The 26,796-nt window shown below is 43.8% G+C and overlaps 1 protein-coding gene across 1 annotated transcript in view; it reads right to left on the bottom strand.

Moving 5' to 3' along the window:
* KCNQ1 (potassium voltage-gated channel subfamily Q member 1) overlaps positions 1 to 12,632 on the bottom strand; it is a 155,855-nt gene extending 143,223 nt beyond the window's left edge. Inside the window, exon 1 of the mRNA XM_069740281.1 lies at positions 12,281 to 12,632. The gene's annotated coding sequence lies outside the window, so the exon portion shown is untranslated. The remainder of the gene's footprint in view (positions 1 to 12,280) is intronic.
* Positions 12,633 to 26,796: the final 14,164 nt, after the last annotated feature.

The following is a 26,796-nucleotide window of genomic DNA, read 5'->3' as shown; positions in this document are numbered from 1 at the left end:
AGGGGGGAGAGAGATGGTGGGCTTGAACTGAAGTCTGCCATTATAAGGGGGAGGATATGTGGTTGGAGTTCTGCTATTAAAAGGGTGGGGGAGGTAGGGTCAGACCCCCTCCCTTGTAATTGGAGAAATCAGATCAGAGGTCTGCAATTACAAGGAGGGGTTGGGCGGGAATCTGATATGAGATCTGCATTCAACTACACGGGTCCTCCATAACAGTGCATCATCCAGAGATTCTCTCCCCTGACCCCCATTAAAATAATATTTTTATTAAATGTTTTAGCACCTTATTTGGCTAAAAAAAAAAAAAAAAAAAAAGTTGCTCTTATTTTTCTCCTCTAAAAACCTAGGTGCGTCGTATAAAGTAAAAGATACAGTAAGCCTGGGATCGCTATAATCCAACCGACCCAAAGAATAAAAGTCATCTAATCACTTACACTGCACGAGGAATTGTGTAAAAAAATTAAAACAATTTTGCACCTGCTGTTGATTTTTTCATTCTGCCTCCCAAAGATCGGAGTAAGCTCACATTTATCCTGCGCTGAGAGCTTACACCATATTTTTCGTGTAAATCTTTGAAATACGTGATTCAGACGGAACTCACGGTGAAAGATTCTCTCTAATTTGGCAGATGGAGGCACTGTGGATGCAGTCTGGGCTATGATCCAGCGGTTCGTGCTTTTTGGCCGTGCATAAAAGCCACAGTTGTGTGCACCTCTGAAAAGAAGTACAAATGCTGAACAGAGGCCAGTAGTAGTCAGAGTAACTCTACTGCCTCATTATAGTGAATGGATCCCTCAGGAGTTTCACCGGGATCACGTCACTTGAGATTTAGATGGAAACCCCAATGTAAATGCTCAGCGTAGAGCGCCGGATATATGTGATCCAAAATGTTATGCAAAATGTTCTCAATAATAGCTTCAAATCAATTCACAATAAAAAGAAAAGCCAAGTCCCCACTCAGGGCTGTCATCTGTTAACAGAAATATAGGGGGCTTCCACGTTACTGGTAGCACAAAGGTTCTGGAAAAGCGCTATGGCTCCTCACCCTCGGAAAGAAATCCAACAAATTCTGCGCTCCTAAATCTAAATGCCCCCCTCCCTTCCTCCCTTCTGAGCCCCAGTGTGCCTACACCACATATAGCATTCACATGTTTGGCATTTCAGTAGTGATGAGAGCCCACCTAACTTACGGTGCATGTCTCGAGAAGCACGAGCCGGGCACATTGTACTCGGCACTACAATGTATGGGCACTACAATAGCAGATTTGAAATTTTCAATCTGCAACATCCACTGCTGCTTGTTTCCGGAAAAAGTCAAATAATCACTTTACCAGTAGGTTACCAATTGGTTTTGAAAGTCAAAAGCGTAAGAGTTGACTTACCTGCCTTCCTCCATTCCAGTTTTGTTGGAACAAGTACAAGATGTCCTCATACAGAACCTCTGTGAGGACACTACGGTCTAGAGCAGCCCGCATCGCTGCTTCTTGGACCACCACCACTTGTTGGCTCTCTTCTATGTGGATTACTTTGGTAGACCAGGATATAGAATATTAAAGTGTTCCCTGGCTTTACAAAAATGTTCATATCCTGGACAATCCCTCAAGGCTATTATTTAGCTATAATAATATTTTCTTTCTCTGCTTGTAAAATAATACTATGACTTGACTTCAACTAGCTCCTAGTAACTACAGGATTTTCTTACCCCTGTATACAACTCAACGCCACCTTCTCTACAACCCTAGAATGTATTAGCCAAAAGAAGTCATGGAGAACAAATTGCCCAGGGAAATGACTAATGTTTGCCCTACAGGGAGAAGGTGACAATTTTAGGAGATACATTTCCTTGTTAGGCGCATGGAAATCTATAAGAAGTATATGAAAGGTGAAACGTGTGGACAGTTTGGCTTTCTTCCTTAGTTTTAGGCATGGGACCAGTTTCTGGTCCATGCTCACTGAATATGCGATTGGTCTTACGACAGGACATGCCAGCTCCACCAGAAGAAACCTTTAGGGAGCAATGCTTTCCAATGAGCTTTCACGAAGCTTGGGCGGCACCTAGGAAATGTTCCAACTGTTCCACTGTTGACCTCAGATTGATGGACAGCAGGATTAGACCAACACTGCCCCATAGCCAGCTGTCAATCAACATGATGTTACCAGCGACGCCCCATCAACATAGTGGAGGAGAAGGAACTACTCTGTCAAGGTGACATCACAGAACAATCGCTGGTACGAGCAGTTCAAGAGTCAGAAGAGATTGTCCACAACAGGACAGCCAGATAGTTGACATCTACCTGACAATATGTGGTTAGGCCCATAAAAGGACAAAAAAAAAAATTCTCTTTCCCTCCCTTTTACCTTTAGAGTACCAAGGAACGCATTTGTCCCACAGTGTTAAACCAATTAAGGCTACTTTCACACTAGCGTTAACTGCAATCCGTCACAATGCGTCGTTTTGCAGAAAAAACGCATCCTGCAAAAGTGCTTGCAGGATGCGTTTTTCCCCATAGACTTGTATTGACGACGAATTGCGACGGATTGCCACACGTCGCATCAGTCGTGCTTTGGCGGACCGTCGGCACAAAAAAACGCTACATGTAACGTTTTTTGCTGCCGACGGACCACTTTTTCCGACCGCGCATACGCGGCCGGAACTCCTCCCCCACCTCCCCGCACCTCACCATGGGACAGTGGATGCGATGAAAATCTGCATCCGCTGCACCCGTTGTGCGGCGCTTACAACGCTAGCGTCGGTAACCTTGGCCCGACGCACTGCGACGGGCCGAGCCCGACGCTAGTGTGAAAGAAACCTTAATTGAATAATCCCACGGTCCTGAAAAAGGTTAAACCACAACTTCCCCATGCCGTAATAACTAATATACAGGTATTAAAATCATATTGGGGCAAGTGACGTAAAATAGGAATCTGAACCTGAAGTGTGTCAAATCTATCCAACAGCTCGGCAGATTTGGCCCATCATCGGACTGAGTCTTCTAGGTTTATGCTTGGCTAAATATTAGCCACCAATAGTAAATCTGGCCCAGCGTATAAATGAGCTTTCTGCTCCTTATTTCAGGTCATAGCTTTCAGTTAACATTTACTAGATAAGAAGCTGGGTAGTATCAGGTTATGGAAGGACACCGCAAATCAAACACAAAAGGAAAAAAAGCAATTCATTTGGATAAGGCATACAAGAAACAATAGGTAATCCATCAGATCCGTCACAAAAGGAAATACACTTAAAAAGTCATTTTCGTTATTTATCTTCTTCAAACAAGTGCGTTACGTTCCCCTGGGCGCCACATTTTACTAGCCTAAGAATAAAAAAAGTAAATGCTTATAGGATAAAAATTCAGTTTGAAAGGAACTGGAGATATATAAAAAAAATTGTAATTAAGAATACATAAAAGGCATCAATTAAAAACAAGACAATGCTAAGGACTCATGCACACATCGATGATTTTCTTATAGCAGAAAGTCATCGTTTCCTCAGTGTTTGGAGAAGAGTGCCAGCAGTTTTTCTTTGACTGGGCGCAGGAGCCATCAGCGGACGTTGGCGTGCGTGCCATGTCACATGACGTCAGTGCCGTGCGCCCCAGTCAGCTCTCCGATTGGCCGGCGGCATGTATGGCAGTGCAGGGAGCGGTCGGGTCCCCTGTGCCATAATACATTTCATTTCAGCTGGACATGCATCCGAGGACGCACATCCAGCTGAAATAGTCTCTGGTGCCGGCAGCCCACTTCCAACTCCAGGCCCCAAAGCAGCTGCACCAGGGATATGTCTGCCGCTGTAAGCAACCACCTCCAACATGAATGATAAGTTTATTAGTGCTTGTTCATCAATATTTTGAACCTGCGATATCACAACCTTTTATGGTGGGTCCTGTCTGCGGTAAACTTGTAAGGTGGCCAAATATTGGTTAGTAGAGCCGTTCTTCAGTAATTTTTTTTTAATTAAAATTGCTTTTAATTTTATATTATGTAGCAGTGACAAACAGTGATCTTTGGACAAACGATACGCCCCGTGTTACTGCTCATGCCATGTGTAACCCCAGCCTTAAGGCCACCATATACATTAGACTAATGTTGGCTAAAGGTATTGATATTGATGGGTTCGGCGGAGTCTAATGTGTATGGCTCCTACAGACTTTACCCGAAAAAAACATCAAGGGACAGAAGGATTCGATAAGTCTGTTCCTGTCAGTGACTCGTTCACAGAGAGGCAGAGTAGGAGGATCGCCATGCGATCGACAGCTATCTAAAGTGTATGGAAGCTTTACCTTTGCTTCCTCAGCTGATCTATAGACCAGATCCATACACTTGGTGTTACACAGCACAAGGTGTGTCTAGCATTCCATATTATACCCTGTACGCCATCCTTCTGCTGGCATAACAGGCCTACGCAAATCTCTGTATTTGGTATAACTACTATTTTTTACAGGGAATAGATCTACAGAATAATGTGCTTTGGAGAATGTCACAAATTGTAACTCTTCCTATGGAAGCAATGATATAATGAAATAGAGAAGGGTCAAACAGCGCAAAATTAAAAAAAAAAAAAAAGGGTCTTTGTCTTTATCATACAATCCCCTTTTATTATGAAAACTGATACTGAGGACAAGAAGCATACCATTTTATATTATTACATGCCCATTTCAGACTTGGAAACAGAAAGAGTAGGCATTCAGATTGCCCCGGGACACCGCACAGAGAGAAATGTAGCTCACCTTTAGGGTCACCTGGAGAGACAATGGGAGGATTATCTCAGTGCCACAGAAAAAGAAGTGACCTCCTTAGGTAACAGGGGGACTTAAAATACCACAAACGCCACGTAAAATACCACAAACAGCGTGTAAAATACCACAAACAGCGTGTAAAATACCACAAACAGCGTGTAAAATACCACAAACAGCGTGTAAAATACCACAAACAGCGTGTAAAATACCACAAAACGCCGTGTAAAATACCACAAACGCCGTGTAAAATACCACAAAACGCCGTGTAAAATACCACAAACGCCGTGTAAAATACCACAAACGCCACGTAAAATACCACAAACGCCACGTAAAATACCACAAACGCCACGTAAAATACCACAAACGCCACGTAAAATACCACAAACACCACGAAAAATACCACAAACGCCACGTAAAATACCACAAACGCCACGTAAAATACCACAACCACCTATGTTAAGTGCACATTCTACAAGTCAAGTAGAAAATTCCACAACCTCCACCATCACACTGTACAATGTTACTGCTGGAAACTGCAGGATGATCCCTAATTAAACACCCTTTTCCCTGCATTGTGTAGTAAGTCAAGTAGTGAGGGTCATGAGTGAAAATTGGTGGGTCTCACTTTGTAGGGAGATTCTACCAGAAAAATTAGAACTTTCAGCCTCCATAATACGACGTATCTCTATTTTTCTGAAGCGTCCAGTGGTTCCTTGTATTTGCTCTGCACCCATTCAAGCATGACCACGCTCACACATCCGATATTTACGGTCAGAGTATGGAAGAGCTGGGGGTCTCCTAACCCAAACTCAACACAGCCATAGGCATGTGTCAGGAGGGGCAGCTCCGGTCACCACAGTCTGTACTTGGAATCTGAACTTCGGACCATGGTTGCCAACCATCCAGAAATTTCAGAACAGTCCAATCTGTCCCAAAACTTTTTTTAAGGCATCCATGATTTTTCTGAAGCTGAAGAAACTTATACAGATTATTTTTCTTCTCATTTTACAGTAAATAGTGAGTGCAGATAATGTCTTATCAGAATCAGGGGTTGCAGACACGCATCACTTATAATTGTAAGGATTTACTATTGTTCTCCAATGTGTCCATATAAAATATTGTCTGTCAGTAAATTTTTGCTAAGTCGTCCAGAAAAAAAATCAAGTTGGCAACACTGCTTTAGACGTGTGAACTGGGCCTTAAACTTACAAATTCTGCCCTGACCGGCAAGTTTTCTTGATTGTGTAATGTTATCTAAGTAACGGAAGTGTTATTCGAGCGCCTGCAGAATGTATAACACAAGGGCACTTACATACACTCTGCGCAAATAAAATAATGTATCCAAGTCAATATCACACAATACCAAACATCCATTTAAGGAGGCACAAAGAGCCTCTGTATACCGCTGGGACCGGGTTATAAGGGGTAACGTTATACACCTATTTGTTGGATGTGATAACGACGTGTGACATGTCTCAAACTGGTCCTATGCACATTATGCAAGAGATACTCAATCCTTAAAGAGGTTCCGCCAGCTCCCATCATCTATAGTAAGAAAAGCTTGTTCAGAGCATCTTTTCTCACATACATATTTGATACACTGCCGATTTTATAACTTTTCCCACCTACAAAGAAAGCAGACGTCTATTTTTTATAGTAGGCACACTTCAACTATGAGAAACAAAATCTAAAATTAACCCCTTTCTGACCTCAGACGGGATAGGCAAAACAGCCACGACCAATAAAATGGCCGCTCCTTACTCCCCGCAGTCACTGCCCAGCACCCGCATACTCCCCTCCAGTCACCGCTCACACAGGGTTAATGCCGGCGGTAACGGACCGCATTATGCCGCAGGTAACGCACTCCGTAACTGCTGCTATTAACCCTACGTGTCCCCAACTTTTTACTATTCATGCTGCCTATGTGGCATCAATAGTAAAAAAAATGTAATGTTAAAAATAATAATAAAAAAAAAAAAAAAAACCTGCTATTCTCACCCTCTGTAGTCCGCCGAGCCGCTCGCCATCTTCCGTTCCCGGCGATGCACTGCGAAATTACCCAGAAGACTTCGCTGTCTCGCAAGACCGCCAAGTCATCTGGGTAATTTTGCAATGCATCCTGGGAACGGAAGATGGCAGCAGCCGCGCGCGTATCGCCGGAGCTTCGGTGGATCCCAGGGGGTGAGTATATAACTTTTTTATTTTAATTATTTTTTTTAACAGGGATATGGTGCCCACACTGTTGTATACTACGTGGGCTGTGTTAAGATACCACGTGGCTGCTATATACTACATAGGCAGTGTTATATACTGCGTGAACTGTGTTATATATTACGTGGCCACTGTTATATACTGCGTGGACAGTGTTATATACTACGTGGCTGCTATATACTGCGTGGGCTGTGTTATATACTACGTGGCTGCTATATACTGCATGGGCTGTGTTATATACTACGTGGCTGTGTTATATACTGTGTGGCCACTGATATATTGCGTGGCCTGTATTAACGCATCGGATATTCTACAATATGTATGTATATAGCAGCCACATAGTATATAGCACAGGCCACGTAGTATTTGTCTGCTATATACTACATGGCTCCTAGATACTACGTGGCCTGTGCTATATACTATGTGGCTCCTACATACATACATACATACATAAATACATATTCTAGAATACCCGATGTGTTAGAATCGGGCCACTATATAATATATATATATATATATATATATATATATATATATATATATATATATATATATATATATATATATATATATATATATATATATATTTTTTTTTTTTTCTCAACAGTAAATACTCCACGCAGGGAGTAAGGGGGTGTAAACATACAGGCCCACAATGTGTATATAGCAATAAAGTAACTACAACGGGTGGAATAACGGGTTAACTTATCAGTCTCTGGTTCCTGGACGATGGTGGTTGGAAAATCCCACGATGGTGCCGTTGGTGGCGTGTGAGTCTCTGAGCCAGTCCTGAAGTAAAGTGTAGCACTGTCTCTGTGCGGCGACGAACCGTCCTGTTCTTCTTTCCTGTGGTCTTGTGATCCTGGAACGAGGTGCTGAATGGGGAGAGGTCTGCTGCACGGCTAAAGATGTACAAAGTCTGGGACTGGAGGTCGCAGTCTCACCACTACGAACCGTGTGGAACATCGGACCAGCGCTACCAAGAGGGACAGATGTCAGATGTACCGACCATTAGTGCTGTTAAGGTCGGAGAGTAACGGGGAATTGGTCTCGAGGAATGCACAGTCTATATGCGCAGGGGATGGAGCGCTGCAAAGCGGTCTTGTCAATTGGCATCGGTCAGCGGAAAGGGAGTCAACCTTCTGTAGCGCACGCTGGGTACCCTCAAAATACCCGTTACAGTGAGCGCAGTCTCTTTTATATCACACCTGCCCCCAGCAGCCAGGTGCAAAGGTCTACTCCAGTCAGAAAGTGCTTACCCCAGCAACAATGGTGACAGTCCCGACATGCAAGAGAGACCACTATTCTCGTCCATATTCCTACAGCTGTGTACACATCGAACAGTAGAACCACATGCAGACTTATTTTGTGTGGTAAAACGCCAGCCTCCATAATGGAAGCTCAATGGCTCCCATTATGATCAGTGGGATTGGTTGGATGCCATTGGTATCCAGCAGGTTAGGCATCGAATATTGGTTAAACAGGGGGCAATTCCTCCACTTCTTATATATGAATCATGGGTGCTATGTGAACCAGAAAGCCTCCATGTAGAAGAGGCTGCAGGCATTGGGGCCAAGGCCAAAATCCTCATGGCTTCTCATTGACTACATACCAACATGGCACCGTCTATATAGATGAAGCTTTTCAATAACCCGAGTGTAAACTGAAGAAAACTAAGACAACAGAAGAATAATCCTCTCCAGCACCCTGGCACCTACAGGGTCTGACCTCAGCACCCAGGGATTACCCATCAATATATTTGCCACATGAATGTCATTTTATAGTGATGCCATAGAGCCCTGTGCACACACTGTCTGCACTCATTGACGCCAGCTAGCTCTCCTGATTTACTTTGGGGCTGAGAAGAAAAGAGAAAAAATCCACATGAATGCAGCCGCCACGTAATGGAAGAACGTCCACAAGTACAGACATGTGCTCACTGCATCACCGTACATCAGAGGTGAGAAGAAGGAATTCTCCAGCATTACCACAGATATTACAGGCGCCCTCACAGCTTAGACCATTTTTGGATGAATGTGTATTTGGCTGACCGCCATCTCCTCCAGCTCCCTAGCATACATGCCCATGTGATTTCTGTATGCACACGCACAGCAAAGACCAGTACAAATCAAGGCGTTCGATCACATGAACGATTTTACACACAATGACTGATAGCATGTGCTTCACACATCATACTTGCACTACTTTGATCTGTATTTCATGCCAGACTCGACACTTGTAAGTGAATGGATACGCAAAAATCAACAGGGGACCGTTTATTATCACCTTCTGACCGCAGGGTTCTCAACCAAATAAGTAATGGCAACACAGAATCCAGAGAGTTAAAAAGTGGCGCTCACGATTCAATAAAAACATGGATGCAGGAGGATACAGGCAGCATGGTGGATGACAGCCGTTTCGCGTCAGACTACGCTTCAACTGTGAATTTTTCATCATGGAAACTGCATGAAAAAACACCACAAAAACATGCCATAGAATGAACTTAGTGCACGGCAATGTCAGAACAACATTGCTGTGTGCATGGTCCATCTTATGTTACTTTCATTTTAAGCCGTTAAATGTACCAGTAAAGGCTATGAGATTTCAGAAATATTGTTCACACGCATTGGTTTTTTTCTGACTGATTTGGAAAACCGTTGCATTTTTGCGAACTGCAGCATGTCACTTCTTTCAGCGTTTTTTTCACCCATAGAAAGTAATGAGTAAGTGCAAAAACACAGCAGAAAACGCAGGTATCAGGTTTTGCTGCATTTTGGGGGCAAAAACCTAAGGAAGTTTGAGGCTATGTGCCCACGTTGCGGATTTCTGTGCAGATTTTTCCGCTCAGTTTTTGAAAAATCCGCAGGTAAAACACACTGCGGATTACCTGTGGTTTTACCTGCGGATTCCTATTGAGGAGCAGGTGTAAAACGCTGCGGAATCCGCACAAAATTGACATGCTGCGGAAAATAAACCATGGTATTTTCCACAGCATGAGCACTGCAAATTTGGTTTTCCATGGTACGGTAAATCAGATGGAACACTGCTGCGGGTCCGCCGCGTCCAATCCGCTGGGGATCCGCAGGCAAATCTGCAAGGTGTGCACATAGACTCATCATGTTTTTTCTTGGGCCATTAAACTTTATCAACATGTACAAGACAACAAAAACATGGCAAAAAAAAAAAAAAACACAGGAATATGTTGCAAAACATGTTTTTTGTAAGCAGCTTCTTTACTGCCAAGAGAGCAGGTTTTGCCTGCAGAAAAAAAACGCAATGTGTGGACCTAGCCTAAGGGTATGTGCAGGAGACATCTTGACTCCGATGCACCCGCCAAGTTTTTCCTAGGAGAAGCGGGCAGTCATCACTGGTGGTCCTGCAGCGGCTCTATGGCAAGCCTTTCCTAGAGGACGCAGCGTGGGTGTACTACTTTTTGAAACATTTCAGGGTTTGGAAAAGTGAACAGGTCACAAGAAGTAGCGTTTCCATTCTTTGGGCAGCTTCTGCTAGGAACTTCTTGCAGTTATAGCTTAAATTAATAGAGAAGAAAGGAACAAACATACAGAACATGTGCACAGCAGAGACGGTTTTACATTGCAGTGCACTATGTTCATTTTTATTACTCGGTTTTGCGGGGTTTATTCGGGTGGAATCTGCCTGAAAAAGATGTTGTATGCTCAGACCCCTGGGCTGGAGTCACACGTCCTTGTGTGGTGGTCTAAGAACGGGGAGGTCTCCTCGGCCTCATTCATACGTCCGTGTCGGTTTTTTTTCTCGGATAGACCATGTACCCATTATAATCTATGGTGTTGTTCACTTGTCCGTGATTTTTCAAGGACCGTGTGTCTGTGCAAAACACATGGAGACGTCCATTTTTTTTTTTCCCCAGCAGCACGGAAGACCAAGGTCAATACTAGTCTAGGGGTCCGTGAAAAACAAGAACAGCACAAGGATGGTGTCAGCGTACCCTCCTGTATTTACATTGCAAAGTATAGGAGAAGCTTTGTCATTAATTTATCCAATTGTGGAAAACACTGATGACACCGAGGCCAAACGGCGGATGGCGCACCGGGGCCAAACGGCAGACGGGGCACCTAAGGCCAAACGGGGCACCTAAGGGCAAACAGCAGACGGGGCACCTAAGGCCAAACGGGGCACCTAAGGCCAAATGGCGGACGGGGCACCAATGGCCAAACGGGGCACCTAAGGCCAAATGGCGGACGGGGCACCTAAGGCCAAACGGGGCACCTAAGGCCAAACGGCGGACGGGGCACCGAGGCCAAACGGCAGACAGGGCACATAAGGCCAAACGGCAGACGGGGCACATAAGGCCAAACGGCAGACGGCACACTGAGGTCAAACGGCAGACGGCACACTGAGGCCAAACGGCAGACGGCACACTGAGGCCAAACGGCAGACGGGGCACCGAGGCCAAACGGCAGACGGCACACTGAGGCCAAACGGCAGACGGCACACTGAGGCCAAACGGCAGACGGCGCACTGAGGCCAAAAGACGGACGGCGCACAGAGGCCAATGGCGGACACACAGATCACACAATGGTCCAAAACAATGATAACACGGTACCATTTTTTCCACATACATGTGTGAACAGCGCCTTGCGCGAACAGGGCCTTGTGCAGCAGCTGAGTTTGGCCAGGGGACCTGTAGCCTAAAGATGGTTCCTACAAGTGATGAAAAAAAAAAAAAATCTGCTACTTATCTGCAAAAAATCTGCACACTTGGAAGATTTTCTATGGATTTTGCCCCATCTATTTCAAAGTGAAAATTGGTAGAAAGAATCAACATTTTTGAAATCTCATTCACTTTGCGGTGTCGGTAATCCGCTGCGGACCACCCTTTAAAAAAATCCAGACATAACATCCTTAGCAAGATCTAATACTTTAATTTGTAAAGCGCTGCGGAATATGTTGGCGCTATATAAATAAAATAATTATTATTATTATTATTATTATTATCCAACACTGCTACATCAGTGAACAAAGCAGCAATGCTGAATTATAAAGTCACTCTGCTACATCAGCTCTACTACCATACACTGTGCTGAATTATATAGTCACTCTGCTACATCAGCTCTACTACCATACACTGTGCTGAATTATATAGTCACTCTGCTACATCAGCTCTACTACCGCAGTCAATATTGCGAACAGTTCAGCAAACCGCCCTCGGATAGACGCAGTGCAGACATAATGCTCCGTGCACACCATCTGTGAGGGGCCACAAATACAGAGACCACCATCTCCTGCCTTTACACTGGGACTTTCCATAGAAACCTCCATGATCAGACCGGTCACATGTTGTAGGGCTTTACCTCTTCCCCCAGCAGATGTTGCTTGAAGATCCCAGGGAAGAGGAAGAGCTGGAGGAAGTGCTCAGGTTTCCTCTGGATCTCACGGCTGCAGCCTGGACACTTTCTGACACAAGTTCCTCAGAGCTTCACTTCCTTGTTGGTTCAGTGCAACAAAAAAAGAAAACCATCTTCCTCCTCCACACAGAACATCAGGCTGAGCTTTCACACGGTGGGCTCCCAACACTGAGCAATGATACAGGAGCCATTACACAAGGAGGGCTCCCTGCTGGCACCATGGAGGTTCTTGTAACCTGAGACCTCCACCTCCCTAACTACTCCTCGTCTTCACTCCAGGGTTAACCCTTTAACCTCTGCCCAGGAGGCTGCAGGGCTCAGCTTTTGCTCCACTTCTCATGACTTGTCCACACCTTTTTTTTTTTTTACCAGTAAATATTTTTATGTTTAGACTTTTTATTGTGTTTTTTTTTTTTTGTTCTTACCTAATACAGCTGAATATTTACTATTATAAGGCTATGTTTACACTGAGCGTTTTTGCATCCTTTTTTTTCTGGCATTTTTCTGCTAATTTTCAGCTGCATTTCACAGTACCAGCAAAGCCTATGAGATTTCAGAAATGTCACACACACAAAACTTGTTTTTTTTTTATCATCAGGATTTTGTGCTTTGCTCCATTTTTTTGGACATTTCTTTTTTTTGGTGCGTTTTTAGGTCACTTTTTTTCACCCATTGAATTGAATGTAAAATAAACGCATGAAAAAAATGCACCAAAATCTGTTTGTTTTTTTTTGCCGCAGCTTCTTTCTTGCCTAGCACTCAGGTTTTGCTGCAGAAAAAATACGCAGCAAGAGAACGCCCAGTGTGAACTTCGCCTAAGGTCTCATCCAGATGTCAGCTTTTTCCACGTACGACAAAAACTGACCCGTTCTTCTGATCAGGCTTTGACCAGAGAGTCGTACCAGCGGCATCAGCTTTTCCCGTAAGTGGAGAGAAAAAAAAAACAAGTTTCTCCACCTTCCTCATTCTGACAGTCCATCAAAATCTCGGATCACACTCGGATGTCATCTGAGTGCAGTCCCGTTTTTGTCACGGACCCATTGCCAATATTCATCTGACCCTTGCACCAAAATTGGATATGTCTTTGGTATTTTCCGCGAAACACTTGGTCCAAATAAAAAAATTGAACAAGTGCATGAGACCATCATAGGTACGAGTGCTCTCTGTGAAAATCAGACGTGTTGCTCATATACTCTTCTTCAGGTGTGACATACCTAAAGCCTCGTTCAGATGCCGATTTTTCGCGTATGAGCGCTATTTATGTTTTTTCACAGAAAGCACTCCTACCGTGATAGTCTATGGGGCCACTCACATGTCCAAATCTACAGAAACACAATGATTTTAATCCAAGGATACGATCAAAATCAGCATTCCAAGTCTAAGCGTTCTTGCAAAAATCGGACTGCACTCTGATGACATCCGAGTGCAGTTTGATTTTTGCAGGCTTTCAGAAAAGAGAAGGTGCAGAACATTTTTAGAGACAGTCCGTGTGACTGCTACATGGCCTTTAGGGTATGTTCATATGTGCACCCACAGAATGTAATGGGCGAATCTCATCTGACACGTGGTAGAAACCAGCGCACGGCGCATTTTTTTTTTTTGCTTTTTTTTTTCTTACACGGACAATCAGTGCATGAAGGAAATGATGATCTGGAGGACAGCCCTATGGAATAACATTGGTGCAGGAATATTTTTTTCCAGGGGACGACCTCACACCCAAAATCCGGTTGTGTTACTGTAATGGAAAGCAGATCATACCTGTCTTTCCCCATAAAGCATTTTTGGATAATACTCACCTATACATATAACTGGCATATGCCATCCATATTTAACAGATCCATGGATCAATGGATGCAGTACAGATGTGAGAATTACTGTACATACGGGGGAGAATACGGATAAAATACTTTTTTTTTTTCGGTATGAGTAAAGGGATGATTTTTCATAAAGGGGTATTCCCATCTCCAAGATCCTGTCCCAATATGTAGTAGGTGTAATAATATATATTATCAAATACCAAAGATTAGAAATGTGGTATAGTTCTTCTGATTCGCTATGTCTCTTTCTTCATGTTCAGGCATTGCAAAGAACCTTTGACATTTCTTCATCCATCCTTGAAAAACACTGACGACACACTTCTTTATTAGGGGATGGGAGTCAATTTGCACAAGTATTTTGAATCATTTTGAAAAGTTGCAAATTATGAATTAGGAGAAAACTTCCGGATAAGGAAAATCAGACCTACATTGTAAAGAAATGAAAAAAAAAAGATGCAAATATAAGTTACCACAAAAAAAAAAAAAAATTTCTAAAAAAAAAAGAAAAAAAAAAAAAGTAAAAACAATGAAGTATATATAATGCCCACCATTTAGTGTGATCCAGCGCCTACATTACAGCACCAATAGATTCTCACTACGAGAAATAATAATTATCTTGCATATTTCTTACATGTTAATGAATTACAAGCATAAAATAACTGAGGTTATAAAGCGAGATTTCCAGATTATTTAGGTCTCTTCATCAGATTAACCCCTTAAAGACCAGGGGCTTTTCAGTTGTTGTGTTTTCGTTTTAAGCCCCCCTTCTTTCCAGAGCAATAACTTTTCTTTATGAGGGCTTGTTTTTTGCGGGACAAGTTGTACTTTGCAATGACACCATTGGTTTAAACATATCATGTACTTGAAAGCGGGAAAAAAATTCCAAAGGGGGTGAAATTGCAAAAAAAAGTGTTTTTTTTTGGGTTTTTTTTTTACCATGTTCACTAAATGCTAAAACTGACCTGCCATTATGACTCTCCAGGTGATTACGAGTTCATAGACACCAAACATGTCTAGGATCTTTTTTTATCTAAGTGGTGAAAAAAAATTCCAAAGTTTGTTAAATTAAAAAAAAAAAAAATGGTGCAATTTTCCGATACCCGTAGCGTCTCCATTTTTTGTGATCTGGGGTTGGGTGAGGACTTATTTTTTGCGTGCTGAGCTGACGTTTTCAATGATACCATTTTGGTGCAGATATGATATTTTCATCACCCATTATTGCATTTTAATGCAATGTTGCGGCGACCAAAAAAATGTTATTCTGGCATTTTGACTTTTTTTTTCTCGCTACGCCGTTTAGTGATCAGATTAATTCTTTTTTTATTGATAGATCGGGCGATTCTGAACGCAGCAATACTGAATATGCGTATATTTGATTTGATTTTATTGTTTTAATTTGGATGGGGCAAAAGGGGAGCGATTAGCACTTTTATATGTTTTTAAAAACATTTTGCTTTTACTTTTTGCATGCTTAAATAGTCTCCGTGGGAGACTAAAAGCTGCAATACTTTGATCTGCTACATACAAGAGATTTTCAGATCGCCTGTGTGTAGAAGAAATGCTCACTTGCTATGAGCACCGACCACCGGGTTGCGCTCAGAGCAACCTGGCTATGACAACCACAGAGGTCTGTTGGAGATCATGTGTCATGTGATGAGGTCACCGATGTGCGGGATAAAGGACGCGCTTCAAGTAAGCACGAGTTAAATGATGCTGTCAGAGATTGACAGCGGCATTTAACTAGTTAACAGCCGCGGATGGATCACTATTCCACCCGTGGCTGTTGCGGGCACATGTCAGCTGTATAGATCAGCTGACATGTGCCCGGAAAGGTGCGGGATCAGCGCCGGAGCCCGCAGCCAAACAGGGGGAGGCCGGCGTGGGCGTACTGTTACACTCAACGTCGGAAAGGGGTTAAGTAGTCTGGAAATCCTGAATTATAACATGTTGGTCTGAGTGAGATCTGACAAAACATTGGGTCACACTCAGACCAGTGTTATTCTATGGGGTGTGCAAATATCAGATTTTTCCTCGGACTCGTCCTGTCCTAGAGAAAATTCGCTGCATCCCCTCGCTGTGCATAGGTGTGATGCTGCCCTCTACTGGCAAGAGAAGGTATGGCTAGTAGTATCCCACGGACATACCTAAATATTAAAGGGAACCTGTCACCTGAATTTGGCGGGACCAGTTTTGGGTCATATGGGCGGAGTTTTCAGGTGTTTGATTCACCCTTTCCTTACCCGCTGGCTGCATGCTGGCCGAAATATTGGATTGAAGTTCATTCTCTGTCCTCCGTAGTACATGCCTGCGAAAGGTAATCTTCCATTGCGCAGGCGTGTACTACGGAGGACAGAGAATGAACTTCAATCCAATATTGCGGCCAGCATGCAGCCAGCAGGTAAGGAAAGGGTGAATCAAACACCTGAAAACTCCGCCCATATGACCCAAAACTGGTCCCGCCAAATTCAGGTGACAGGTTCCCTTTAAGACTTCAACGCCTCCTCTAAATGATGGGCTCTGGGCCAGTAATAGACTGGAGCAGGAATCTTAAGGCCACATTCACACTAGCAGTATTTGGTCAGTATTTTACCTCAGTATTTGTAAGCCAAAACCAGGAGTGGGTGATAAATGCAGAAGTGGTGCATATGTTTCTATTATACTTTTCCTCTAATTGTTCCACTCCTGGTTTTGGCTTACAAATACTGAGGTAAAATACTGACCAAATACTGATAGTGTGACGGCAGCCTTAGCTAATTCAATGCGGAGCATGACCACGACCAGTCCCAAGTCCAGCACTGTCCATTTCAGTGGACCCAATCCAAAGTGGTGTGAAAGCACCAAAAGATAAAACATTTTGGGCGAAACCTTTCAAAACTGTGAGTTTTCAAAGTTTTTCTGCATCTTCTCTAGTGTAAAAGCGTTGATGAATTGGCCTCACTGTATTTAGAAGTGCGCATGCAAGAATCGGAGCTGGACTACGAAGCAATGAGATAACGAGGCGGACTCACATCTCACACTTTCCTCAATATCATGTGGACCAGCCCGTCGTGTACATTGCCGACCTGGGGACCACATAGGCCAGGATGCACTACGTGTAGGAGACCAGCAATGTCAGGCTCCCGACAATATCCAGCTTGGAGTCTTTGAGTCCTGGCTATCATGCGGATGTTACCTGGAACATGCTCCTACCTCAATATCATACAGGCCAAGTGCACCCCATTATGGCTGCTTCTCAATCCATATGTTTGCCTCTAGTAAAATAACACTTACTGTGCTTACACGATGGTATATACTGTCTGCGAGAGAATCGGAACAATTGTGCTAAGGACACTCCGCTCAAACTCTGATCAGAGTGTCAGTTTACTGTGATACGATTCCCTGGCATGAAAGAATAACAGCACAGGTGCAGTGACGGCTGAGAACATGTCTCCATCTTCTCTATTGTCTGTGTCCGTATAAAACAAACTGCACTCAGATGTCATCCAAGTGCATTCTAACGTTCACTTGCACCCAAAGACTTGAATGAGTGTGTGTGGTTCAATTTGCTGAGCCACTCGCGGCATGCTGTGATTTATTTTCTAGCAGACCTGCGCTGCCCCCTAGTATAACATCAGACAGCACCCACCAGAGTTATACGCTCATGTGAGCAAGACCTTATACTCACCTGCGGTGCCAGCACCACGTCAGCCGTGTCGGCACTGACTCCCCCGGGACTCGAGTGACATCGACACATACATCCAGAGGAAGTGAGCATTGCTGATCTCTCTCTTCCAGATATTTGTGATAGAGCCGAAGGCGGATAAAGTGTTTGGCTGCAGGGCTCACCTGATGTAACAATGTCCCACGAGCCCAGGGAGAGTACTGACATGACTGGAGCGGCATGTATAAGGCCTATGTATAAGGCCACATTCACACACTCAGCATTTGGTCAGTATCTTACCTCAGTATTTGTAAGCCAAAACCAGGAGAGGAACAATCAGAGGAAAAGTATAAGGCCGGCGTCACACTAGGCGTATGAAAATACGGTCCGTTTTTTATGGCCGTAATACACAGAAATGTTCCCAAAACAGTGATCCGCATGTCATCCGTAGGCAGGGTGTGTCAGCATATTTTGCGCATGTAAACCTCCGTATGTAAACCGTATGGCATCCGTACTGCGAGATTTGAGACACATATATATATATATATACACAGTTATATCAAAAGGTTTGGGCACCCCTATTAATCTTAAGCTTAATGTTTTATAGAAATTATTTTTTTTGTAGCAGCAGCTATTTCAGTTTCATATATCTAATAACTGTTGGACACAGTAATGTTTCTGCCTTGAAATGAGGTTTATTGTACTAACAGAAAATGTGCAATCTGCATTCAAACAAAATTTGACAGGTGCATAAGTATGGGCACCCCACCAGAAAAGTGACAAATATTTAGTAGATCCTCCTTTTGCAAAAATAACAGCCTCTAGTCGCTTCCTGTAGCTTTTAATGAGTTCCTGAATCCTGGATGAAGGTATTTTTGACCATTCCTCCTTACAAAACAATTCCAGTTCAGTTAAGTTTGATGGTCGCCGAGCATGGACAGCCCTCTGTTCAATGATATTCAGGTCTGGGGACTGGGATGGCCATTCCAGAACAGTGTGATTGTTCCTCAGCATGAATGCCTGAGTAAATTTGGAGCGGTGTTTTGGATCATTGTCTTGCTGAAAGATCCATCCCCTGCGTAACTTCAACTTTGTCACTGATTCATGAACATTATTGTCAAGAATCTGCTGATACTGAGAGAAATCCATGCGTCCCTCAACTTTAACAAGATTCCTGGTGCCGGCATTGGCCACACAGCCCCAAAGCATGATGGAACCTCCACCAAATTTTACTGTGGGTAGCAAGTGTTTTTCTTGGAATGCTGTGTTTTTGGCTGCCATGCATAACACCTTTTTGTATGACCAAACAACTCAATCTTGGTTTCATCAGTCCACAGAACCTTCTTCCAAAAAGAAATTGGCTTCTCCAAATGTGCTTTTGCATACCGCAGCAGACTCTGTTTGTGGCGTGCTTGCAGAAACGGCTTCTTTCGCATCACTCTCCCATACAGCTTCTCCTTGTGCAAAGTGTGTTGTATAGTTGACCGATGTACAGTGACACCATCTGCAGCAAGTTGATGCTGCAGCTCTCTGGAGGTGGTCTGAGGATTGTCCTTGACTGATCTCACCATTCTTCTTCTCTGCCTTTCTGATGTTTTTCTTGGCCTGCCACTTCTGGCCTTAACAAGAACTGTACCTGTGTTCTTCCATTTCCTTACTATGTTCCTCACAGTGGAAATTGACAGGTTAAATCTTTGAGACAGCTTTTTGTATCCTTCCCCTGAACAACTGCTTCTTTCGCATCAGTCGGCTGAGGTATGCAAAAGCACATTTGGAGAAGCCAATTTCTTTCTGGAAGAAGGTCCTGAATACCATTGAACATCTGTGGGATCATTTCAAGAGGGCTGTCCATGCTCGGCGACCATCACACTTAAAGGGACACTGTCACCTGAATTTGGAGGGAACAATCTTCAGCCATGGAGGCGGGGTTTTTGGGTGTTTGATTCACCCTTTCCTTACCCGCTGGCTGCAATATTGGATTGAAGTGCATTCGCTGTCCTCCGTAGTACATGCCTGCACAAGGCAATCGAAAACTGAGCTCAGGCATCCCAAGCCATGTAGTATATAGCATACAAATGGTACGTGGCCTGTGCTATATAGTATGTAGCTGCTATATACATACATACTGTAGAATACCCAATGTGTTGTATACAACACAGCCCACGCAGTATCTAACACAGGTCACGTAGTATACAGCAGCCATGTAGTATATAACACCGCCAGAATAGGCGCATCTGGACATGCGCCCCTTCACATTCTTTACGATGACTTTTGTGTTTTATTATTAGGATATTGATCGCTTATTTGTTTCTCTTGTGCTTTGCAAACACCGATGTAAAATACTGATGTAAAATACTGACTATGTCCTAACGGTGTTTAACATACACACTGCTAGGATTTGGCTCCTATGGTCGTCTGTGTGGACCAGACAAGAGGAGCTGCATCCTAGCAGGGTGTGTACATTACTCACTGTCAGGATTCGGTAAGCTGCAGGGCTTGCTGATGATTTCTCAGAGGTGGATGACCCACTTTAAAGCGGAACTGAACTTTCTCAAAACTTTTGAACTGCCAATTCATGCCAGAATTATTGATCTTTGGGGACCACAATAAAAAAAGTCAAAAGGGCTGTGCCGAGCTCTGATCTCCTCCAAGATTGACGGCAGGCTTGTAGACTTTTTTTTCGCTTTTGTTGTAACACTATACTGTATGTATAGAAGACTTCACATGTTCACAACCACATAAAGTTCCATGAAATGAACGTTACGATAAATGTCAACAATGGATTTTGTTCTTCAGTGTACTCAAACTGAGCTCAGGTATCCCAAGATCAGAGTGTCAGGAAGGTGCCTGATGGGCGATTATGCTAACGAGAAACCCTAGAAGAGACTGTTAGGTAATAATAGATGTGGTATGAATTCTGGAGAAGCGTCTGTATATTCATTGCCGGCGTGTTGTTGTACCTCTTAAAATATTAAAAACACATGTCCTGCTTTTCATCGCTCACAAATTACACTGGCTAATGTTTCCTGCTAGTATGGTCTATGAGCCAAAAGTAGCTGCCCGAGCCCATCTATCCGTCAATATATCTAGATGCAAATGTATCACTGCACAACATTAAAGGGATTGAAAACCTAAAAATAATATATATAAAATATTAAAAGGGTTGACTTTTATATTTTACTAGATGGTGGCCCGATTCGAACGCATCGGGTACTCTAGAATATGTATGTATGTATATAGCAGCCACATAGTATATAGCACAGGCCACGAAGGAGCCATGTAGTGTATAGCAGACAAATACTACGTGGCCTGTGCTATATACAACGTGGCTGCTATATACATACATATTGTAGAATACCCGATGCGCTAAAACAGGCCACGCAATATATAACACAGCCCACACAGTATATAGCAGCCACGCAGTATATAACACAGGCCACGCAGTATATAACACAGCCCACGCAGTATATAACAGTGGCCACGTAATATATAACACTGCCTATGTAGTATATAGCACAGAGCCACGCGGTATCTAACACAGCCCACGTAGTATACAGCAGTGTGGGCACCAGATCCCTGTTAAAAAAAATAATTAAAATAAAAAATAGTTATATACTCACCCCCTGGGATCCACCGAAGCTCCGGTGATACGCGCGCGGCTGCGGCCATCTTCCGTTCCCAGGATGCATTGCGAAATTACCCAGATGACTTAGCGGCCTCGCGAGACCGCTAAGTCTTCTGGGTAATTTCGCAATGCATCGCCGGGAACGGAAGATGGCGGCAGGCGCAAGCGGATTGTCGGACAACGGAGGGTGAGAATAGCAGGTTTGTTTTTTTTTTTTTATTATTTTTAACATTAGATCTTTTACGATTGATACCGCATAGGCAGCATCAATAGTAAAAAGTTGGGGACACACAGGGTTAATAGCAGCGGTTACGGAGTGTGTTACACCGCGGTCCATTACCGCCGGCTTTAACCCTGTTAGCGGTGACCGGAGGGGAGTATGCAGGCGCCGGGCACTGACTGCGGGGAGTAAAAAGCGGCCATTTTCATCTGGACTGTGCCTGTTGCTGTTTAGTCATGGCTGTTTTGCCGCGACCAATCAGGGACTTGGATTTCCATGACAGAGGCCGCAACCAAAGAATATCTGTGACAGACAGAAAGACGGAAGTGACCCTTAGACAATTATATAGATTAGTGTACCCCTGCAGCTCCTCATGCTGCTACCGATGTACCCTGCTAGTTACATAGCTTCCTTTTTCAAACAAATCAGTCCATTGCTGCCCTGTCGAAAAAGTCAGAAAACTAACAGGAAGCAGTTTCTTTCTATATTAGGCTCACCAAATCTTTGGCATGATCCTCAAACAGTGAGCAGAAATACTGCAGAAAATACAGGGGTTAAACTTCTGAGGATCTGTTCCATTTTTGGCTAAAGACCAGTCAAAGGAGCAATGCCTAACAATTGTTTTGTGCAGTGGGGAGAGGCTCATGCTGCAGGCAGTTGTTTTAGAGCGCAGTCACACTGCCATAGTTCTCATGGGTGGATCCCATCACAATCCTCGGACTGGTCATCAGCTTTCCTGACCGGAGAGGGACAGCATGGATTTCTATGCAGCCATCACGCTGAGGTCAGGAGCGCCAACGGCCAGTCCGAGGATTGCGATGCGGTCATCACACGACTAATTCAACAGTCGGACTGCACCCTTACAGTCACACATCTTATACAGGATTATACCTTTATTGATTTTCATAATTTCAATGATGAAAGATAACAGGTCCATCAAGTTCAAATTGAAGCCTGAGATGTTGATCAAGAGGAAGAAAAAAAAAACAACCCGTGACCCAGATGCTAATTGCCGGATGTTAGGGGCAAAATGATTTACCAATTCCACGTACAGCACCCAGACAAGTTCCCTGGATCAATGACCTATCGCAGAATCTAGCGCCCACACCAATGATGAGCGCAAGTGCTCGTTCTTAGAGTTTGACTAGGGTGTTTGAGTGAAAAGTTTGAGTTCCTGCGGCCGCATATTTTACAGCTGTTAGGTACAGTAATCCCCGCATGTTTTGTGTCCATCTTGACAGCCACAAAATATGTTGTTGCGGGGATTCAAACATGTCACTCCCGCACCCGTGATCCTTGGTGCACACCCGAGCACCCTAGGCAATCTTGAGTAACGAGCGCTCATCACTACCCACAACCTGTCATGATACATTTACAGAGGGGCGTCCAGGCCCTCCTTGAACCTGTTTATTAAATAGTTTTCTATTTTCAGCACTTCTCACCCAACTCCATTACAGATCATTTTATAAAACACAGAGGCGTTTGCTCGTCGCAACTAAACAAATCTAAGTATTTTTCAAGAGTCAATATTCAAGATGAGAAAACCAGCACATAACTTTGGTGCAATGGTGAGGCGCACTTTATGGCTGCCGTACATAAATGGCATACACTTTTCATGCACCCTAGATGTTGGGTGCATGCCAAGCCCGCTAATATCTTTAGTTCCGTCTGTGATTGAATCCTGGTGCCTTTCCCTTTGCAAATCTTCAGTTACTAACTGACTGACCACAAACTTGTGATCTTCAGAAAGAAACAAAGATTTCTAGATGCAGACCAAAAACAAACAAAAAAAAATATATATATAATTCAGACTGTAACCTAATGGAATTGCCAGACCCTTTTATCGAGACTTTGCTTGGGGGCTTTTTGTAGAAGAGGCTCAATCTTTGTATCAGTGACTATCCTTTACCGGCCCGGGGTCAACTAGATTGTAAAGCGAATGCCAAATTGGCCACAAACAAGGTCCAGACACGACATTATCACCACCATGTGTCTTTACTGAAACGTAGTGCTTCTTCTCCGATAGAAAACATTGATCACCAGACGGCACAAATCTTGTACAAAACATACAATCGCAAACTGGATTATACTCCAAATATTCTGACAATTTTTCTTCCTGAAGCCAGCAGCTCTGTTTTGTGCCGATTTTAAACCTTTTTGACAGCAGGCAGATCTCCATCGAATACTGTAACCTACTGCCAAAAGTTATGGAGAGATGGAAGTCACCTCCAAGGACTAGAACATGGCGACTTTTCAGATGATGGACATTGAAGAGCCTGGACAAGAAATCGCAGCCCCAATTCATCAGCCCTGTTTCTCGAGTAATTTGCTCCCTTTAAGTGACTTTAATATTTGCACCTTATTCTTTGTACTTTTTACACTACTTTTAGTGCTAGAAATGTCAAACTTTTAACCAAGCACTCTTGATTTTGCACCAAGTTCATATACAGCGTGTGCCATTTAGAAGAATTTGGAGCAAAAAACATCAAATACTTCAAGACGAAAAAAGAAAAGTGACTTCAAGAAATGGCAAATGATGAATCGTCCCATTGTGCCGGGCTATGGATTCCGTATAGATCAATGACTGTTCTGTACGGGATAATATTACATTTTTATCTGCTTATCGAGCACTTTGAATCAGAAAAGCAATAGCATTAGATGTAGTTCAATTTGTGCAGATTTTGCTGAAAAAAAAAACAAAAAAAATTCTAAAATATTGAGCATGATACCTACACAATTCTTTCCATGGTACTCGCATTACGTCCCTCTGGTTGCACGGGCGGCCTCCAGCAATAAAAGCATGTAATATCCTATTTCCTTCTAGAATTATTTCGCAAGTATCCCCTCCAATGCCGTGTGCAGCAGTGTCCACAATGGTAAATCCAAACCAATAAGTCTGCAGTCACTGTGTGTCACTAACTGCAGAATCCCCCCACGCCAGATAAAATCGGTACCATGGACATCTCTAGATGTGTCCTAGAAATGCATATGCACCCTCATACTGAGTCACGTCATAATGTGTTGGTCCGACCTCTGGGGAACCCACCTGTGTCCTTACTTAGTTCTGTGCCCTTTTTACGGTTTTTCCTAGCACGGCAAAAACCCAATACAATCAGTTCTGTTGTCCTAATTCTCCAGATTGCTGGGGGTCCTAATATGTCAGACCCCTCAGTTTGTAAAGTCCCACTACTTTACTGGATGGAAAGATAAAGACTAAGCAATGGTAACAAGGGGCGAGCAGACCCGTGGAAGTTTGTGCTTCCTCTTGGTACTCAGAGCAATTAAAGCTTCAGTACTATAGCCAAAAAGTGAAGAGCGGGCCTGGAGGGACAGTAGGTATACGCTCTGCCAGCCGCCATCGAGCCTGGTTACACCAGAGAGGATGATTATGCAGGAAAGACAATGGGGAGCGTTGCATGGCTGGCACAAGGAAACCTCGCAACTAGAGAGATAGAGGCTGGCAAATACACATTAAAGGGAGCTGGCGGTGGATTCATGCTTCCCGAACTACAGGCAGCGTGACTTAGAGCCTGGCTGTACACTGCAGCCAGATACGTTCCTCTCCGCTTTCTCTGAAATGCTGCATTGTTTCATAAGATCCAGCTGTGGAGAATAGGAATGGAGGAGACGAGACCAATACTAGCCCTGGATGGCGGCTCCTCAGCTCGTTCAGGTTGATTGACAGGTGTCTCGCAAGTGCAGACAAAGAGAAAGACTGGTCAGTCAAGCAGCAGGCCAGGGGAGGCTCCGGACTAGTCTGTTCTATGCCAACGGTCAAGGATTGGAGCCTTAAAAATTAGGTTTTCTCTGAAACTACTGAGTATTTCAGAGAAAAAGTATATCTGGCTGCCCTTAGATTGGGCTGCATGAATACAGGGACAAGTTCTCTTTAAAGGGACCGTCAGCACAGAATGACTGGTCAAACCAAGTACAGGTGCTCGGTGCATCATGGACCAATCATTTATACACCCCTTTTCCCCTCCATCTCCACCACCCCCTCTTCTTTGATTGACAGCTGACTTCATAGAGCCAGAGAAGGGAGGTGATGGATGGAAACCAAGCCGGTGGGAAGATGTACATAAATTATTAGCTGCGCCATGATGCATAGAGCGCCTGTGCTTGCTTTGTACAGTCATTTGACAGAGTCCCGTTAAAATATTTTACTGTTCAGATCACGCTCCTAGCACCTCCATATACAAGCACCCTTCCGTAAGGAAAAAGGGAGCAACCCATTGTAGTACTCCTGGGCAATAAGATCTGGCAATTTCTGCCATCAGGGCAGATTTAGAAGGTACCCATACACCAGGGGTGTCAAACTGCATTCCTCGAGGGCTGCAAGCAGGTCATGTTTTCAGGATTTCCTTGTACTGCACAGGTGATAATTTAATCACCTACACGAATAATGAGTTGGTGATTAAATTATCATCTGTGCAGTACAAGGAAATCCTGAAAACATGACCTGTTTGCAGCCCTCGAGGAATGCAGTTTGACACCCCTGCCATACACAATGGATGTTTATCTGCTCCCCCTAAACCAGCAGAGTGGGGTACAGCATTAGGGGAACCTGTCAAGTCCCTCAAGTTAACCCCATTACTACTTGGAGCTCTAATCTTGCATCCCATCATGTCCTTGGCAGCGCACAGAGGAAATACAGTCTGAGCTAACACCATTTATATAAATGTAGAGGGCGTAAAGGGACAATTGCGACAGTTAAATATGCTAGAAGGTTATGGTAGCCTGGTCCGGTGGCGTTCATACAACATTATGACATAAGACCCAGCAGCTGCAGGTCCACGGGCCCTCGGAGAGAAGAAACCACAGGACGAGAGAACTGTGCACGATCCGCGCTGCTGGTAAACAAATGTGAAATCCGGACCACACAAGTTTGAGATTTATTCTCAACGCTTTTTGAAGTTTACACACTTCATCAGGACAAAAACAAACAACCAACAAATGAATGGCTTTTGTCCTGATGAAGTGTGTAAAACTTCGAAACGCGTCGACAACATAAGAGAATGCAGACATACTTGTGAGGACCTGGATTTACCATTCCAATTACCGGCAGTGCGGATCATCCACTATTCTCCCTTCCTGTGTACACAACTTTTATTGCTGTCCTCAGCATATGTACAGGACTTGGGACCAGTCCGGCTTGGCGTT

This window comes from Ranitomeya imitator, chromosome 9 (assembly GCF_032444005.1).
Source record: "Ranitomeya imitator isolate aRanImi1 chromosome 9, aRanImi1.pri, whole genome shotgun sequence".
Taxonomy (NCBI): Eukaryota; Metazoa; Chordata; class Amphibia; order Anura; family Dendrobatidae; genus Ranitomeya; species Ranitomeya imitator.
This window is presented reverse-complemented; position numbering and strand designations above follow the sequence as displayed.